Raw genomic sequence first — 21096 nt, forward strand, 5'->3', positions numbered from 1 at the left:
GCACCGAGCCAGAAGCAGCTTTGATCAGAAGACACTAGAGATCTTCACTCTGCCCTCCAATAAGCTCTCTCTTGACACCAATGAAGTCGGAAATGGTGCTGGTTTGGGGTCAGTGGAATCCACGTTAAAGTGTCTTGCTCGGAGCTGTCCTTGAAGGTTCCGACTTGTAACAGTTAGTTATGTCTCTGCGGTTTCAACTGTTGCTGCGGATAAAGTAAAACGCACCAGAGCTTTCCGGAGCGCGGTTTTCTCGCGATCGCACATTGTCGAGACAACCGCTGCCTGCACTCATGTACAATGTACGTTTCTGGTTGAGGTATCGAATATATTGCTTCCCCCTGCTTATACCTCCCGAGGAGATCACGAATGTGAAATTAGAGAGATTCGAGCGCGCACGGAGGATTTCCGGCAGTCGTTCTTCCCGCGAACCATACGCGAGTGGAACAGGAACGGCAGGTAATGACAGTGACACGTAAAGTGCCCTCCGCCACCCACCGTTGGGTGGCTTGCGGAGTATAAATGTAGATGTAGAAATGTAGGTATAGATGTTTGGGCTATTAAAAGATGGAAGACATTTTGAGGGCGATGAGGAGGTGATTAACATAGTGAAGCACTGGTTCCGCCACCAGGACAAGGTTTGGTACCGACAGGGCATAAACGCCCTCGTTTCGCTCTCGAGAAAGGCATGGGATGGAGATTACGTGGAAAGAAAAGGCGTGCAAATAAAACACCATTCTTTCGTGTGTGTAGTTCTCATTATGTTCAATAAAGATTTCTTGAAGAAAATAATTCGGTGCATTGCTTTCTGGGCAACCTTCGTAGCTTCTGCCATGGTATCAGGTAAAAACTTCAACATCGAAGTGAATGGCTCTTGTGCAGAGTGTTTTTGTACCGACGTTCGCGGAATACACATGAGAGGAGCCCCTCTGCCACTTGTGGCCCGCATAATGGTCCAGCCTCCTCCTCTTCTCCTTCCCCCCCCCCCCTCCTCCCCCTCCGCCCCCTTCTGGTGGCATCACGCGGCTATCACAGCACGCGGGGTCGCAACAGTCGCCTTGTGACCCGCTCCGCGACCGCATCATCGCACTGTGCTACACCACGACGCGCACTTCGCCGAGGTAAGCTGAGTGGCAAATGGGAGAGCCAGCGACAAATGTGGCTAACGGTGTACTTCCGGATATTCAACCGAGTTGCTGATTCCGTTCTACACACGATATTCCGACGACCGACGCGACCCTCCTCTTCAGGTGCTGCCAGTTTTGTTGTTATGTGTGCTCGCTGCCCGCAATGCAACCCCACTGAACTATTGGTGGTCTCACGCCGCTATTTTTAGCCGAGTTCGACTCCCGACACCCACTACGCCCTTTGATGCTCTTTTTGTTTTTCGCAGCCCGCAATGACATTTCGTGTTACGTATATTTTCTCAGCACTGTTCCGGACGCCAAGCCTTGTTAAAGTTGAAGCCCCCGTCCAGTTATAACAAGTCATCGTCATCATCATAAACTAAAGGCTATGCCTTGTCGATTTAGTCACGTCCCTTTCTCCATTGTCATCCTCTTCAGTTTCTTCATACGATTTTATCCCCATATCTTCTTTGATGGCCGGCCGGAGTGGCCGAGCTTCTAGGTGCTTCAGTGCGGAACCGCGCTGCTGCTACGGTCGCAGGTTCGAATCCTGCCTCGGGCATGGATGTGTGTGATGTCCTTACGTTAGTTAGGTTTAAGTAGTTCTAAGTTATAGGGGACTGATGACCTCAGATGTTAAATCCCATAATGCTCAGAGCCATTTGAACCATTTTTCTTTGATGTTATTAAAATACGTTGCTCTTGGCCTGCCGCTTGGTTTTTTCCCTAAAACTTTTCCTTCAAATACATTCTTTAGGAACTGGTTGTGTCTCATTATGTGCCATATTATTTTTGATTTTCTTCCTCCTATATAATTTAGCAGCGTTCTGGTCTCATTCACTTAAGACCTGTTCATTACTTTTTCTATCTATCCAGCTTGTTTTCGTCATTCTTCTCCACATCCTCATTTCCATTGCTTCCAGTCTCTTTTTCTCTGTCTTTCCCAGAGTCCACTCTTCACATCCGAATGTTAAGACACTCCAGACAAAAGTTTTGGCAAACTTCTTCCTACTTTCTAGGCTTATATGATTATCTGTTAGTAAATTCCTTTTATTTTGGAAAGCTTGCTTTGCCAAGGCTATTCTTCTCTTTATATCCGTGATACATTTATTGTCGCCAGCAGGTCATCCGACGCATTTATTACGACAGGCTTGTTAACCCTCGCAATGCCAAGGGGCAGAAAGGGAGGGAGGGAGGAGGTACTTTATGCCCACCTTTTGAAAAAATTGTAATCTAGTCAGTTCCTTTATATTCTAAAACTCTAAAAATTAAATGTATCGTTTGTAATAAATTCTTCTACCGGATAATATATATATAATGTCGTGGGACTAGGGCCTCCCGTCGGGTAGACCGTTCGCCGGGTGCAAGTCTTTCGATCTGACGCCACTTCGGCGACTTGCGCGTCGATGGAGATGAAATGATGATGAGCGGAGAAAATCTCCGACCCAGCCGGGAATCGAACCTGGGCCCTTAGGATTGACATTCTGTCGCGCTGACCACTCAGCTACCGGGGGGCGGACTTCTACCAGATGCCAAATATCTTTTAAATTTTTCAGTCAAACCTCATGCAAAAATTTAAGTCTCAATAGCAGATTTCACTTTCCCAATGAATACCCTATTCAATATTTCGAGGTTCAGAGCCTTACTAACACAACATCTGCTTGAAAAGTATACTGAGAGTAAAAATCAACGACAGTGAACGAAATTTGTATCTTTAAAATTCTTCTTTGTGGTGGTCATGAGTTCAGTAGTACACATTACTGAAAGTACTTTGATACTGCTAAGAGTGTGCTGAAAGATATCGTCAGGTCCTGGGCCATACTTACACATCAGCACCCTTATAAAAAGCAAGTTGTTGATCTAATTCAACAACAATTGACGATTTTTTTCTTTTTTAAAGTTTTTTCGGTTGGGCACGAGGTACTCATCCCCTCCCACTTGCTAGCGAGTTACGGAAAATTGACTACGCCCTCCTAGGAACCTGCCGTCTGCACCACGTTTCGTGCGGTAGCGTTCTCGCTTCCCGCGCCCGGGTTCCCGGGTTCCATTCCCGGCGGGGTCAGGGATTTTCTCTGCCTCGTCATGACTGGGTGTTGTGTGATGTGCTTAGGTTAGTTAGGTTTAAGTAGTTCTAAGTTCTAGTGGACTGATGACCATAGATGTTAAGTCCCATAGTGCTCAGAGCCATTTGAACCACATTTTTGCACCACGTTGCCGGTCTATTGTATTGTATTACATGGTTACATCCCAGTCAGTGGTCTGCGACAGCAGATTTGCTTAGTTGTTTTAGTCAGTTGTGTTGCATCTCTACTCAACTGTTCTAATGGTCTGGTTCACTTAAGAAAACAGCTTGGTTGAACACCCGGAACTACGCTATTTGTCAAACACGGCGAGAAAGCCTGGGAGGTCACGTGAGTATGATGACCAGCACGTGGCTTTGCGATAAGACGGTTCGTTAATCGAAACATTTGGATCCGTCTGTTTTAACTGACTTTATTAACAGTGGGAAGATCAGACAAACTATTTTGAACTACATACCTCGTAGAATATCTAGAACAATTATCGACAGGAGATCTCAAGTTGATTCTGCATTTATAGATTTCCAGAAGGTTTTTTCGACACAGTTCCTCACAAGCAGCTACTAATGGAGCTGCGTGCCTACGGTGTAGCCATGTCCGAGGGAACATTGTATCAAGCCACACAGACACCGTAAAATAAAAACACTGCACTGCCGTGTTTAGTAGATCTGTTGCATCTTCTGAGTATTCTGCCAATAAAACACAGTCACTGATTCGCCTTCCCAACAACGATTTCTGTGATGGTTCCGATTTAAATTGTTTTTAATTATAATTACTAGATATTTAGTTGAACCAATAATCTACAACTTGATGTGTCTTCTTTAAGGTAAGTAGCAAACTGTCTCTTCGTACATTGCTGATGTTTCTGTGGTGTCACCGCCAGACACCACACTTGCTAGGTGGTAGCTTAAATCGGCCGCGGTCCATTAGTACATGTCGGACCCGCGTGTCGCCACTGTCAGGATCGCAGACCGAGCGCCACCACTAATGTAGTGGACTGTTAAGGCAGCCAGTCCACAGTGAAGTAGCCGAAAGGGCACGCGTCAACTCACGCCGTCTGGCGTTAAGTCTGGAACAGGATTCGTAATGAATGTGATAAAGAAAAGAACGTAGCTACTAGAACACTTAACTTTTATATTGTCCTTTGGTATACAGCATTCTGGATGATACAAGTGAGACTATCTTGAGATACATGCAAAGGTACAAATGGCGCCTTGCTAGGTCGTAGCCATTAACTTAGCTGAAGGCTATTCTAACTGTCTCTCGGCAAATGAGAGAAAGGCTTCGTACGTGTAGTCGCTAGCAATGTCGTCCGTACAACTGGGACGAGTGCTCGTACGTCTCTCGAGACCTGCCTTGTGGTGGCGCTCGGTCTGCGATCCTGGCAGTGGCGACACGCGGGTCCGACATGTACTAATGGACCGCGGCCGATTTAAGCTACCACCTAGCAAGTGTGGTGTCTGGCGGTGACACCACAGTTTCTACCTGGAGTTTCCATTGTTTGACCTTTAAATTTGTGTTATTTGTCGTATGCCTGAAAGTGGACGATCTTTTTTTAGTACTCAGATGGAGGACTTCACATTTTTTACTGTTCAAGTTCAACTGCCACGTTGTGCATCATACCGATATCTTGTCGAAATGATTCTCGAATTCGTTTTGATCATCCGATGACTACTAGACGGTGAACGAGAGCTTCATCAGGTTGGTCGGTTTGTGGGATTAAAGGGACCAGACTGCAACGGTCATCGGTCCCTAGAGCTTCATACGCACGAACTCCATGAGTGCTGCTCAGATCGTCTGCTGATCGTTTATATGCAGTAAGAAGAGTAGAGCGCCAAAAACACTCCCTTGAGGACCGCAGATATCACGTCCGTTCTACTAGCTGACTTCGCACAATGTGATCTTTCTGGCAGGAAATCACGAATCCACTTGCACAGCTGAGACCGATACTCCGCAGGCACGCGACTCGATTACAGGCCGCTTGTGAGTGACGGTATTAGAAATCTAAAAATACAGAATTAACTTGAGATCTGCTTTCGGTAATACTCATTAATTCTTGTAAATAAAGAGTACGCTGTGTTTCACAAAAACGATGTTTTCTGAATCCGCGTAGTTGTGTGTCAATAGTAATTTTTACCCGAGGTAGTTCATGTGCTTCAAAATCCTGCTACAAACCAATGTATGATTACTTCTATTTCCTGTAACAAGCTAGCATTGAGAAAAAATGAGGAACGAAGCGACCGCGTCTTTTTAAAGCAATGGTGCAGGCTTGTTGGCGGATGTGTACAGGTACCTTAAATGGCATCTATCCTATCTGTGTGTGTGTGTGGGGGGGGGGGGGGGGAGGGGGGGCCGCAATTATACTGAAAAGCACTCTGTGAAATATATACTACAGGAAAGGATAGAATTCCAGTTAGAAACGGGGAACAATACGAGTATACTGAAATCTGCTCTGATTCGTTAATTAAAATAACTTTTGTTTTAAATAACGGCGCACAACATTGCTACGTATGTGTGGCGTGAGGTGCCTTAAAGTGTTACATGTAAAATGTAAATGTCTCAAGGAATCTTTGATAAACTTAAACATGAAAAAATATTATTATTTGCAGGTGTCGGTAAAATATTGGTATCTCTTTCTAAGGACCATAAATTATTTATTATTTCTTACCTCAAAATATTGTCTTTGAAATTCTAATCGATAGCCGTGAAGCGGCCTGTTTGAATCAAACTGGTAGTCCACAAATTACGATAAATACTGCACATGGAATATATTCAAGTAAGGCCTGTCAAAAAGAAATTATTTACGCACTCTCAGGCGTTTACTCCTGAGAGAAAGTATGGAAACATTAAAATAAATGTTACGGCCGGTAATGGCGGCCAACAATAACTTCTACTGCGCGATCTTTCCGCGCTACTGCAGGCACTGAAAATTAGAAAAGATACTAGTTTCTGCATGGGACAGGATGTCTATTTAAGTGAAGAAATAATTACTCTATCTATAACACATTTTAACAATTATTAAATTATTACAGACTCACAATGTTCGATCGCAGACCGTTGCGTGCATTCCAGAACAAGAGAAAACTAATAGCGAATTCTTTGTCCTTGAGCAATGATTAACAAAAAAATGGATGTGAGCACTATGGAACTTAACTTCTGAGGTCAGCACTACTTAAACCTAACTAACCTAAGGACATCACACACATCCATGCCCGAGACAGGATTCGAACCTGCGACCGCAGCGGTCGTGCGGATCCAGACTGTAGTGCCTAGAACCGCTCGGCCACTCCGGCCGGCCAGCAATGATTAACAAATATAATCTTTACAGTCTAATTACACAGAACAAAGAGTTTCTTTATTATTATACAATTTCCATGCCGATCTTATCAACATTATTCTTAAATTAATTTTAGTTCCTTTTTTCTTTACATACGCCTCAATCAAAGTCTTTGCGCATAATCAAAAATATTTCAGTAAAAAAAGTGTTCACTTTATTTAATGTCATCATCAGGTATCGGTACAGCTGCACGTTAACCCCGGAGGTTTCTTTCTTTCGTTTCTCAGGTGAGCGTATCAGGACCACTAATATCCTCAGTAAACAAAGTATATACACTTTCGTTAACTGCCTCCTGCGGAGGATGTTGGGTGTTTTCGGAGATGTATCTCCGAAGCAGTTACGACCCTTGGGGCGTTACCGTGAGGAATACTCAGTGAACTGCTATGAAGAAAAACACAATCTGTCATGCGTCTGTGAGTGCGTCTCATGTCGCAGTTAACAGCTGTGTCTCTCACCATTGGAAGTCAACAAAAAACTCAGGCACGCTTGCACAGTCAGAAGGCACTGCACCTAACACTCCACCTCACGGAAATGTTTTAGTTTCCCTAAACCACATCTGTTTCCAGTTAATGTACGCTAACCAACTTTCTTAGCTGTGTGTTGCTCCATCTCTGCAACGTAATACACCAGCAACTCTCCCCGGTATGAACGCGACAAGTCATTCGTAGGCTCCCGGAGGTATGCGACGCCAGATGTCCACGCACACGGCACGAAATTCCCGAAAAATTTCGAGACGGTGTTCTATGGGCGCGGAGCTGTGCCCGAAAGCGTCCCAGGCGTTTTCCACCAGGTCCACAGCAGACGAATCTGGTGGCCAAGACATAACGTGAGAGAGAGGTTAAACGTGGTACCCCTTTCTGTCGAGTGTTGTTCGTGAGTGAATGCACAAAGTAACTTCCATTTTCCAAATTATAGTCCTGTTACACGTGTAACCTCCCTCTTACTAATCGGTCTATCCTGCTTGCGATATAAAATATGACCGTGGATCGCGTGTATGCCTAATGGATAGTATAAGGCTACCTTTCCTGAAGAAGTGATACCGATAGGTAGGAGGAAAGTGTACATCCGACCCTTCTGATGGAAAGTCTACTAAAATTAAAAGTAATTAAACCGAACAGGGCTATAATTTGGAAAATGGAAGTTATTTTGGGCATTCACTCACGAACAACACGGGACAGAAAGGGGTACCCCGGATCATGAATCCAAAAGTTACACTAATGAACGAAAGGGAAGTAATTAACGGTCGCCGGCCCACTAGGGCAATTTACATCCAAAACCCTGTACAAGATGATGTATTATTAAACACTGACGTGGCAACTAAAGATTGCCACGTTTTTTTAATTTTTTTTTTTTGACACTAATCTTAAGTGAGTATGTAATGATAAAGTTACACTCCTGGAAATGGAAAAAAGAACACATTGACACCGGTGTGTCAGACCCACCATACTTGCTCCGGACACTGCGAGAGGGCTGTACAAGCAATGATCACACGCACGGCACAGCGGACACACCAGGAACCACGGTGTTGGCCGTCGAATGGCGCTAGCTGCGCAGCATTTGTGCACCGCCGCCGTCAGTGTCAGCCAGTTTGCCGTGGCATACGGAGCTCCATCGCAGTCTTTAACACTGGTAGCACGCCGCGACAGCGTGGACGTGAACCGTATGTGCAGTTGACGGACTTTGAGCGAGGGCGTATAGTGGGCATGCGGGAGGCCGGGTGGACGTACCGCCGAATTGCTCAACACGTGGGGCGTGAGGTCTCCACAGTACATCGATGTTGTCGCCAGTGGTCGGCGGAAGGTGCACGTGCCCGTCGACCTGGGACCGGACCGCAGCAACGCACGGATGCACGCCAAGACCGTAGGATCCTACGCAGTGCCGTAGGGGACCGCACCGCCACTTCCCAGCAAATTAGGGACACTGTTGCTCCTGGGGTATCGGCGAGGACCATTCGCAACCGTCTCCATGAAGCTGGGCTACGGTCCCGCACACCGTTAGGCCGTCTTCCGCTCACGCCCCAACATCGTGCAGCCCGCCTTCAGTGGTGTCGCGACAGGCGTGAATGGAGGGACGAATGGAGACGTGTCGTCTTCAGCGATGAGAGTCGCTTCTGCCTTGGTGCCAATGATGGTCGTATGCGTGTTTGGCGCCGTGCAGGTGAGCGCCACAATCAGGACTGCATACGACCGAGGCACACAGGGCCAACACCCGGCATCATGGTGTGGGGAGCGATCTCCTACACTGGCCGTACACCACTGGTGATCGTCGAGGGGACACTGAATAGTGCACGGTACATCCAAACCGTCATCGAACCCATCGTTCTACCATTCCTAGACCGGCAAGGGAACTTGCTGTTCCAACAGGACAATGCACGTCCGCATGTATCCCGTGCCACCCAACGTGCTCTAGAAGGTGTAAGTCAACTACCCTGGCCAGCAAGATCTCCGGATCTGTCCCCCATTGAGCATGTTTGGGAGTGGATGAAGCGTCGTCTCACGCGGTCTGCACGTCCAGCACGAACGCTGGTCCAACTGAGGCGCCAGGTGGAAATGGCATGGCAAGCCGTTCCACAGGACTACATCCAGCATCTCTACGATCGTCTCCATGGGAGAATAGCAGCCTGCATTGCTGCGAAAGGTGGATATACACTGTACTAGTGCCGACATTGTGCATGCTCTGTTGCCTGTGTTTATGTGCCTGTGGTTCTGTCAGTGTGATCATGTGATGTATCTGACCCCAGGAATGTGTCAATAAAGTTTCCCCTTCCTGGGACAATGAATTCACGGTGTTCTTATTTCAATTTCCAGGAGTGTATAAAAGCGTCAAGCTTACCATTAGCAACGTGACAGGAACTGCACTTACAATCATTTTATCGTACGATATCCGAGTAAGAACATACAGTTTTACTACTACTCTAAGAATCATTATCGACTTGAATGGATCGTGACTGAAAGTTGATGTGTTCTCTTTAAATCTTACTGAAAGTTTTTACGGGTGCCACATAAATTACTGCTTAATGTACATTACGAACAGTGTTTAGCAGCGTATTCGATGTCATTGAATATCACAGCTGTGCAGTTTCGATACATCGTTGTAAAGATTCACTGCTTATTTCGGAATACCAGTTACATGGAAAGTTCACAAGAGGGGTACCAGTCTGTGGAATCGGTTGGGTAAGCAAAATAAGAGAAGCGATAGTAGTGGAGGCAGAAGTTGTGTTTTCCATTCAGTGAGGAGATAAGTGGAGCGGTCTTTTTTCGTGCCGGTGTTGCATAATGGGCACAACAAGCGGACCGCGTCGGTCAGGGAGTACAGAGTCACGTGTTTAGCGTCAAGCAACTTCCGTACGGCGCCGAATAGCTCATATATAAACACGTGATTGTAAAGGAATTATATAAAATTTTTTTATGAATGTATAGACACTAGTTCAACTACCAGAGATTAATGCGTATAGCATTTGCTGAACAAAAGAAGCTTAACGCTCTTCGTTTATTAGTTTTAGAATACCTTTCGCTGTTATCCTGTTCTAGTGTTAACACGTGTTCTGCCATTTCTTACTGATAAAAACTGGGTTAAATAATGAAAGTGATTTTGAAGCAGAGCGATTTCGTCTTTTGTGATACCATGGGTCCCAGCTCCTGAAATTCTGGAAAATTATTACTATTATTTCAATTTTATACAGAGAATTTAGATGGAGGCGACGATCTTCACGGCGACGCTGCTCAACAATAGAGTTACGTGAAAGTGTTCATCTTTTTCCTTTCGTGGCCGCTACCGTCAATATCAATATATTTGCCGCGACATTCAGAACCTGCAGTCTTTCTTTTCATTTAATTTCGAAGTCAACGCACTTACATTCTAAGGTGAATAAATGCATTTAACTGTAATTCTTTTTATCCAGGCCACGGGGGATGATTGCACTCAAAATGTACGTGCCTCTATCCCGTTCATATGTTCGCATACATATGAGTGTGTACATGTGTAACTATATTTAAGACTCATTTCCTACGCAGTATTAACGTTTTTTTTTATTTTTGACCACTCATTCCCCAATGTACGTGCCCTCTTTTTGTCAGTCGGCCGTATTCTTTAATAACATTATTTGTAATATTCAGTGGCTTAGTTTCTACAATTGATCTCTGCCTGTGTCGCAACAGCGCTTCACGTGAAATATTAATTACGCGACATCCACAATAACAATAGCAAAACATAATAATATAAGAGGACGCGTTACATGATCCATATGGCTTTTTATTTGCAGATGGCACAAGACGCGTCACCCAGTGCAAAGATTTACCAAGTACCCCTCTGCGAGGACTGCCTTTTCAATTTCACAGAAACAGGGAAAACGAATTTCTTTTTGTACCAATCGGTTTACTGCTAATCTGAATATTCTCCTTTTAAGATTTATAACAATTTGCACGCCTTGGAACCAAACCGAAATTATTTGTTCCGTTCTGTTGGTGCTTCGAAAATATAGTGCTGCAAGGATTCAACAGCTTCTTTAGGTGTATACTGAACACGGTTCAATACAGAGCCATTTGTTCCTCTGTTGAAGCCATGCATTCTACGCCTATGAGCGCACCTTCAGTGAAGACAGGGGAGATGCCGTTAGCATTGGAAGCCAAATGCTCTCGGATAAACTTTTCATTCAAGGCATGGCATTCATGGATAGTCTCGATCTAAAAGTAATGCCTCCATTTATTAATTTCTGACCGCTTTCAAGAGGGCAGATAAAATTCTGCCCGTTTCTACAAACATCGGAAGTTGTCATCCAGTTTTACATAGTATAAGATTTTTTCCAATATGGCTACATTTGCGTATGGACTTGACCAAATCGGCTGTCAGATTCCAGTATATTATTTTAATACATGCTTGTAAAGTATAAATATAAACTAAAAAAAAAGCTCTCCGTCTTCAGGCTACGAGTGGCCTACCGGGACCATCCGACCGCCGTGTCATCCTCAGTAGCGGATAGGAGGGGCGTGGAGTCAGCACACTGCTCTCCCGGTCGTTATGATGGTATTCTTGACCGAAGCCGCTACTACTCAGTCGAGTAGCTCCTCAATTGGCATCACGAGGCTGAGTGCACCCCGAAAAATGGCAACAGCGCATGGCGGCCTGGATGGTCACCCATCCAAGTGCCGACCACGCCCGACAGCGCTTAACTTCGGTGATCTCACGGGAACCGGTGTATCCACTGCGGCAACGGTAGATTTAATTTTCTCGTTGAAGTTTAGTGGTCCATATGCACTGAGGTACAAAAGCCAAGGGTAATATGGTGTCGGACATCCCTTTGTCCAGCTTAGTGCCACAGCTCGACATGGCATGTACTCGACAACCCGTTGGAAGTCCTCTGCAGAAATATTGAGCAACCACTGCCTCTACAGTTGTCCATAATTACGAATGTGTTGACGGTGCAGGATTTTTTGCACGAACTGACCTCTCGATTCTGTCCCATAAATGTTCGATGGGATTCATGTCGGACGATCTGGGGGGGCCAAATCTTTCCCTCGACCTGTCCAGGATGTTCTCCAAACCAGTCGTGAACAATTGTGTCCCGTTGACATGACGCACTGTCATGGAAACATGCAGTCCATGAATGGGCTCCAATAAGCCGAACATAACCATTTCCTGTCAATGATCCGTTTAGTTGCACCAGAGGACCCAGCCCATTCCATGTAAACACAGCCCGCACCATTAAGGAGCCACCACCAGCTTGCTCAGTGGCTTGTTGCCAACTTGGGTTGTTGGCTCCGAAGGGTTTCCGCCACAAACGCGAACCCTACTATCAGCTCTTACCAGCTGAAATCGTGGGTCATCTGGCAAGGGCACGGTTTTCCAATCGTCTAGAATCTAACCGATATGGTCACACAGAGAGGGGCTGCAGGCCACGTCGTGCTGTTAGCAAAGGCACCCAAGTCGGTCGTCTGCTGCCTTAGGTCATTAAAACCAAATTTCAGCACACTGTCCTAACGGATACGATCGGCCAACGTCCCACATTGATTTCTACTGTTACTTCATTGATTGCTGCTTGTCTGTTAGCACTGACAACTCCACGCAAACGTCGCTGCTCTCGGTCGTTCAGTGAAAGCCGTCGAACACTGCTTTGTCCCTGGTGACACATAATGCATGAAATTTGGCATTCTCGGTACATTCTTGATACTTACGGAATATTGAATTCCCTTACAATTTCCTGAACGCAGTGCCCCATGCGTCTAGCTGAAACTTCCATTCCGCATTCAAACTCAGTTAATTGCCGTCGGGCGGCCATAGTCATGTACGAAACCTTTGCACGTATCTGAGTACAAATGACAAACGATCTGCACTTTTATACCTTGTGTACGCGATACTAACGCCACCTGTATACGTGCATATCGCTATATCAGTATATTCTGCAATTCTGTACTAAGACCTACAACTTGCCCAATTTCAATCGTTCTTCTTTTTCTGTTAATGTCCTTTTTGCGTTTTTGAATTTCTACGGCCTGTCTGTACCTCTTATAATAGTAATGATTAGAATTTGATAAAACCTTGCTATCACAATTGTTATAACCTCTGATGGCTCCTGCAACACTGAAGACGAAGCTTTGGGCAAAGAATTATGCCTCTGACCACGGCCTAATGACCATATAATGAATATCACCAAAAATGCACATACCGGCCGCGAAAGCCTGCATTATATGATTATTTAGATAGATACGTATTCAAGAGCTGCACTCATGAGTTTTAGCTATATAACTGGTATTTTCAGGGGATTTTTATTTTAGGCCCCCAGTTTCGGCGGCTCACCCGAGTCAAACAACAAAAAAACTTCAGTTTTCAAATGGCACCGCAGATCATGAACGTTTGTGTCGTTAAAGCTACTGATGATGTCAACAGCATTGGAAGACGAAACTTTAGGGAGAGAACTATGCTTTGGACCACGGCCTAGTGCCCGTAAAACACAAACAACCGAAAATGTGAATAATGTTCTGTCGCTCCAGTTGTGACCCAACTCCAAAGAATATTAATCGTTAGAACCTGGAGTGAACACCAGTTCCAGCTGTACGCAGCAACGTAATATATAAAAATGAATGTTTCATTGCTCATGTTCTGTGCGTTCCTACACTAGTCATCCCATTGCGATGAAACTTTGGTCAACTGCGTAAGCACGCTAGAATATAGCGAGAACCAGTTAACACCGCGTAGGGTTGGGTGTTAAAAAGGGATGACATCGAAGCTTAAGTCAGGAACGTTTGCAGTAGTTTCATTCAAATTTGATACATTATGCCGAAGACCTTGCTGCAGCGGTAACACCGGTTCCCGTCAAATCGCCGAAGTTTAGCGCTGTCGGGATTGGCTAGCATTTGGGAGGGGGGGGGGGGGTAGAGGGGTCACCGTCCAGGTCTGCCGAGAGCTTTCGCAAGTGGGGTGAACTCAACCCTTGTGGGGCCAATTGAGGAGCAACTTGACTGAGAAATAGCGGCATCGGTCAGGAAAACTAACGCTTGCTGGGAGAGCGGTGTGCTGACCACACGATGGCTGCATCCGGTGACGCTACAGGGTTGAGGATGACGCGGCGGCCGGTCGGGAGTGTTAGCCTTCATGCCCTGTTCGGACGGTGTTCGTTCGTTTGTTTGCTACATACATGATTCACTGTTTATATAAAAGTACTTTGGGAGCAAGATACCCTAATATCGATAGGGGGGTGATGGCAGTGAGAAGGAGTAGAAAGACCGGTAACGACGTGCTGCTGTGTCTTTCCTGTAATTTGATGGAAGTAGCGGTACTTTAGAAGAATGAAGCGCATTCAGTCTCCTATTTGCGTTGTTAAGTGCATCATCCACATCGTGAGAATTAGCACTGAAGCGAGTCAATAATTTTGCCGGCGTGTTTACTGGCCAGGGATCACGTCAAACGGCTCAGTATCGACTCATGTTTAACGTCCTCTCTAGAAGCGCATTATATAAAACAGCACACAATTAGGCAGTTGTCAAAGAAATCCTTTTTTCTCGAACGACGATCAATTACTGGCAGAATTACAAATTTCTTCCGAGTTAAGATGAAAGTGCCGGGCGAAATTCACTAGATATACGGATGAAATACGTGTACAGATAAATGTGAAATATGATGAAGCCGCCGCCTGTTATCAGTCGAGTCAAGGCATCGTTCTGCGGCAACGTTCCGACTAGTTTCCTACTCGTCATTTTCAGGCGAAGTACCGGGTCCATATCCTCCCCCCCCCCCCCCCTCTCTCTCTCTCTCTCTCGCACTATTTTTGCTTCCTCATCTTTTGAGGGTCATTTCGTTAGGGTTTTTGCCCTGTGGACATTTGTTACTAATGACTGACTGACGAGTGTTTTTAGTTTTATAGCTTGGCGTTTGGGTTGGTCTTTGCTGTTGGTGCGAAAATATGAAAGCGAAGAGAGAACATGAGGAAGGTGGAAACCAAGAAGATTACGCAGCTGTACTGTAAGTGGGCTGCTTCTATCTCAGCAGAGTGTAGCGCTTTGCATTGGCTCTCTGACTGCGCTTTCTTTGTAAGAGACTCTGTGGCTGGTTGGACTCGTTGTTGGAAGTTAATCGCCAGTAGTGTTGGGCAGTTGGAAGTTAGTCACCAGCAGTGATGGAAGCACTGTTGGGCAGTTGAAGGTGAACAGCCAGCAGTGATGGATGTTAGGTGTGGGAAGTTAGCATTGATGGAGGGTAGAGGTCGGAAGTGTTAGCGTAGGCTAACGACCTGTACATGTTCGACTTGGAGAATGCATATTATTCATGATTATATACCTTTGTACAAGATGTCAATGACGATTTATATTCGTGTCTGAAATGGATGTCACATTATTAAGGTAAAAAATACATTATTTGGTTTGCACCAAAATCTTTCCTTTGCTAACCATATGCCTATTAGTAGTTAGTGGCTTTAGTAGTTAGAATCTTTTATTTACCTAACAGTTTTGACACTCGCTGTTTTGCAGTAGTTCGCGTAATGAAGATTCTTGTGAGGTAAGTGCTTAATGAAATGTACACTCCTGGAAATTGAAATAAGAACACCGTGAATTCATTGTCCCAGGAAGGGGAAACTTTATTGACACATTCCTGGGGTCAGATACATCACATGATCACACTGACAGAACCACAGGCACATAGACACAGGCAACAGAGCATGCACAATGTCGGCACTAGTACAGTGTATATCCACCTTTCGCAGCAATGCAGGCTGCTATTCTCCCATGGAGACGATCGTAGAGATGCTGGATGTAGTCCTGTGGAACGGCTTGCCATGCCATTTCCACCTGGCGCCTCAGTTGGACCAGCGTTCGTGCTGGACGTGCAGACCGCGTGAGACGACGCTTCATCCAGTCCCAAACATGCTCAATGGGGGACAGATCCGGAGATCTTGCTGGCCAGGGTAGTTGACTTACACCTTCTAGAGCACGTTGGGTGGCACGGGATACATGCGGACGTGCATTGTCCTGTTGGAACAGCAAGTTCTCTTGCCGGTCTAGGAATGGTAGAACGATGGGTTCGATGACGGTTTGGATGTACCGTGCACTATTCAGTGTCCCCTCGACGATCACCAGTGGTGTACGGCCAGTGTAGGAGATCGCTCCCCACACCATGATGCCGGGTGTTGGCCCTGTGTGCCTCGGTCGTATGCAGTCCTGATTGTGGCGCTCACCTGCACGGCGTCAAACACGCATACGACCATCACTGGAACCAAGGCAGAAGCGACTCTCATCGCTGAAGACGACACGTCTCCATTCGTCCCTCCATTCACGCCTGTCGCGACACCACTGGAGGCGGGCTGCACGATGTTGGGGCGTGAGCGGAAGACGGCCTAACGGTGTGCGGGACCGTAGCCCAGCTTCATGGAGACGGTTGCGAATGGTCCTCGCCGATACCCCAGGAGCAACAGTGTCCCTAATTTGCTGGGAAGTGGCGGTGCGGTCCCCTACGGCACTGCGTAGGATCCTACGGTCTTGGCGTGCATCCGTGCGTCGCTGCGGTCCGGTCCCAGGTCGACGGGCACGTGCACCTTCCGCCGACCACTGGCGACAACATCGATGTACTGTGGAGACCTCACGCCCCACGTGTTGAGCAATTCGGCGGTACGTCCACCCGGCCTCCCGCATGCCCACTATACGCCCTCGCTCAAAGTCCGTCAACTGCACATACGGTTCACGTCCACGCTGTAGCGGCATGCTACCAGTGTTAAAGACTGCGATGGAGCTCCGTATGCCACGGCAAACTGGCTGACACTGACGGCGGCGGTGCACAAATGCTGCGCAGCTAGCGCCATTCGACGGCCAACACCGCGGTTCCTGGTGTGTCCGCTGTGCCGTGCGTGTGATCATTGCTTGTACAGCCCTCTCGCAGTGTCCGGAGCAAGTATGGTGGGTCTGACACACCGGTGTCAATGTGTTCTTTTTTCCATTTCCAGGAGTGTATATGTTATTGTTAAGATTTCTTTTTTGCCAGGGCCATTCTTTTGAATTAATTATTTCAAGTCAGGTTGTAATTTTTTTGAGCAGTTAGATTGCGCTAGAATATTGTGGGTCAGTGTTGACATGATAAGAAAAAGTAAAGAGAAAATAGGCGCAGTACGTTCAGTTTTACTCAGCTGTTTCAGAATCAAATAACGTAGAAGTTTCATCTTCTCAGCCATTCTGCAGTTTAAGTCCAGACACACACATTAAAATAAAGAAGTTTCAGTACTAGTAACAGCAGAGCTGAGGCACAGATCACATATACTGATGAACTTAAACATTATGACCAACTGCTGAATAGCTTGTTTGTCCGTCTTTGAAACGAAATACTTCACTGATTCTGAGTATCAGGGATCCAACAATTTGTTGGTAGGTTTGTGGGGCATTTAGCATTAGATGTCTACGCACAGGTTTTGCAATTTGCGTAAATAATTCGCGCTGATTTGCGTAAGAGGTGATAGCCACCCAGATAGATTCCTCAGGATATACATCAGGCGTATTTGGTCGCCGAGGCATATACGTGAGTTCACTATAATGTTCCTCAAACCACTAAGATACGGAAACATGACGTCGAAGTCGGGTAACACATCAAGCACTAAGGGATGTAGGAGGTTCGCAGCTGTCAGCGTGTCTTCGATTACTATCACAGGACCCATGCTAGCGCAGGAGCATGTCTCCGATAGCATAATACTGCTCCCAGCAGCCTGCGTCCGAGTCGCCGTTCATCTCGATGACGGCGTTTGTAGAGACGACCATCTACGTAGTGTAGCAAGAAGGAGATTCATCAGAAGAGCCGACACGTTTCCATTAATCGACCGTCGAATCCCGATGGTCCCGTGCCCACTGCAATCCTAATTGTCGTTGGGTCAACATGTGAACACGTAGGGGTGATCTGCTGCGGAGCTCCGTGTTCTACAACCTACGATGAACGATGTGCTCCGAAACACTTGTGTGTGCACCAGCACTGTTCTCTTTCGGCAGAGATGCCACAGATCACCATATATCCTACTTTACACAGCAGACAAGCCTGCGGAACCCAAGTTCTCTGAAGATTCGTGGACGTCCAAGCATTTAGCGCATAGTGGTAGTTTCACTGTACTTGTACCTCTTTCCGTAGATGCTCACGACAGTAGCACGTGAACATTCGACCAGCGTCCCCGCTTTCGAGATACTCGTTCACAGGCTCTGCTTAATAATAATCTGTCTTTTGTCAAAGTTGTTAACCTCTTTGGATTTCTCCATTTACAGCTCATACCTTCACTAGGGTGATCCGTCCACGTCTGCTCCGTTTACATACTTTCGTTACCGCGTCAAGTGCCCGAAAACGGCCGTGATTTTCTGAGAAGAAAACTCTCTGACATTTATTTTATGCACAAAAAATCTGTACGAACTAGGGTTCCGAATGTTTTTGAGGTGTTTCAGGACACCATTTGGAGGAAAGCAGACTATAGACAATAACGTAATATCAACACGAAGAAAAATAAACACTGATTCGTTATAAAAAGAAGCAGCCGCACTTGTGATGATTAGATGTAGATATTTCTAGAATAAAAACTTGTGACTGAAATGACATGATTGTAATATACTTGTCAGACGATGTTGTTAAAGTATACTTCAGGTCTCAGGCATCTGAGTAAGATAATCACTGCAGATATTTCAAGTGAAAACCGGCAAATAAAAAAGGTAATTCGCCGACCTTCACGAAAAAATGTAACAAAGTCAATATGTGACCTAAGGTAATTAATGTACATCTAAATGTTGAACAATAAACGCTCCTTTTATCCTACCACTTCCATTCAGCTAAGAGTCCACTTTTTTCTTCATTTAGAGCCGTCTAAACTTGTGAAAATTATTAGCATTTTTCCAGCGTTCACAGACAAGTTGACTTAAACACTTACTGCAAGCAAACTGCACTGCTAACAACTGAGCTAATGCTGTCTTAACAATAACAAATGAGAAAGAAACAAATTAAGTCAATAGTACTGTCGCACCGCAACAGCACCGTTGGATAAGATCTTAAAGGCGACCTCCGCAGTAATACTGCACCACTCTGTGCAACGGGCTGGTTTGTGGGCTTTATACGCGAGGCGACTTAAACTCTCTCTGTGGCACTTCCTAATTAAGCAGTGAGGGCTCTACATCAAGCCGCCCACAAAGCCGAAGCCAAGACGCCGCAGAGACACAGGAAAAGGTAATTTCGGTACTTGTAAAACAAGGGAGTCCAACATCCGTCTCAGATAGCCTTATTTTATTCTTAAAGAGTTCTAAATGTACCAGTATCCGATCAAAAGTATCCTACATAATGTGGAATTTTCACGCCCTTCTGGACGTCAGATAAATCTCTCCGTTTCCGCATTACGACAACGAATGTCGACCCGACATACTTCCGTACATGCACAGTCTCACTTTCATGTGACTGCCCGTAATACTACCTCTTCGCTATGACAGGAACTAAGCTGTTAGTGTATCGAACAGTACAAAAGAGTGAAAGATGTCTTGGTCAAAGGGCATTCCAGTATCAGACACAACGAAAATGTTGACTAATTAGCAAAGGGTGACATCACGGAAGAAATAACTTTCTTTGTATGTCTCCCTTACACAGGCTTCGTAATCACTGTAACTAAAGGAGGAATTCATGATTGGTACAGAATATCGGAAACCTCCCAGATGACAAGAGGACCAAACTTTGGAGGGATTCAAAATGCATTTCCCAAATAACTTGGTATTCAGAGATAAAACTTTCATGACAACGTACAACGTCAACTACACTCCTGGAAATGGAAAAAAGAACACATTGACACCGGTGTGTCAGACCCACCATACTTGCTCCGGACACTGCGAGAGGGCTGTACAAGCAATGATCACACGCACGGCACAGCGGACACACCAGGAACCGCGGTGTTGGCCGTCGAATGGTGCTAGCTGCGCAGCATTTGTGCACCGCCGCCGTCAGTGTCAGCCAGTTTGCCGTGGCATACGGAGCTCCATCGCAGTCTTTAACACTGGTAGCATGCCGCGACAGCGTGGACGTGAACCGTATGTGCAGTTGACGGACTTTGAGCGAGGGCGTATAGTGGGCATGCGGGAGGCGGGGTGGACGTACCGCCGAATTGCTCAACACGTGGGGCGTGAGGTCTCCACAGTACATCGATGTTGTCGCCAGTGGTCGGCGGAAGGTGCACGTGCCCGTCGACCTGGGACCGGACCGCAGCGACGCACGGATGCACGCCAAGACCGTAGGATCCTACGCAGTGCCGTAGGGGACCGCACCGCCACTTCCCAGCAAATTAGGGACACTGTTGCTCCTGGGGTATCGGCGAGGACCATTCGCAACCGTCTCCATGAAGCTGGGCTACGGTCCCGCACACCGTTAGGCCGTCTTCCGCTCACGCCCCAACATCGTGCAGCCCGCCTCCAGTGGTGTCGCGACAGGCGTGAATGGAGGGACGAATGGAGACGTGTCGTCTTCAGCGATGAGAGTCGCTTCTGCCTTGGTGCCAATGATGGTCGTATGCGTGTTTGGCGCCGTGCAGGTGAGCGCCACAATCAGGACTGCATACGACCGAGGCACACAGGGCCAACACCCGGCATCATGGTGTGGGGAGCGATCTCCTACACTGGCCGTACACCACTGGTGATCGTCGAGGGGACACTGAATAGTGCACGGTACATCCAAACCGTCATCGAACCCATCGTTCTACCATTCCTAGACCGGCAAGGGAACTTGCTGTTCCAACAGGACAATGCACGTCCGCATGTATCCCGTGCCACCCAACGTGCTCTAGAAGGTGTAAGTCAACTACCCTGGCCAGCAAGATCTCCGGATCTGTCCCCCATTGAGCATGTTTGGGACTGGATGAAGCGTCGTCTCACGCGGTCTGCACGTCCAGCACGAACGCTGGTCCAACTGAGGCGCCAGGTGGAAATGGCATGGCAAGCCGTTCCACAGGACTACATCCAGCATCTCTACGATCGTCTCCATGGGAGAATAGCAGCCTGCATTGCTGCGAAAGGTGGATATACACTGTACTAGTGCCGACATAGTGCATGCTCTGTTGCCTGTGTCTATGTGCCTGTGGTTCTCT

The 21096-nt window shown here is 46.5% G+C and overlaps 1 protein-coding gene across 1 annotated transcript in view; it reads left to right on the forward strand.

Moving 5' to 3' along the window:
- Window positions 1-1016: 1016 nt before the first annotated feature.
- LOC126210377 (uncharacterized) overlaps window positions 1017-21096 on the forward strand; it is a 51421-nt gene continuing 31341 nt past the window's right edge. Inside the window, exon 1 of the mRNA XM_049939606.1 lies at window positions 1017-1118. The gene's annotated coding sequence lies outside the window, so the exon portion shown is untranslated. The remainder of the gene's footprint in view (window positions 1119-21096) is intronic.

This window comes from Schistocerca nitens, chromosome 10 (assembly GCF_023898315.1).
Source record: "Schistocerca nitens isolate TAMUIC-IGC-003100 chromosome 10, iqSchNite1.1, whole genome shotgun sequence".
Taxonomy (NCBI): Eukaryota; Metazoa; Arthropoda; class Insecta; order Orthoptera; family Acrididae; genus Schistocerca; species Schistocerca nitens.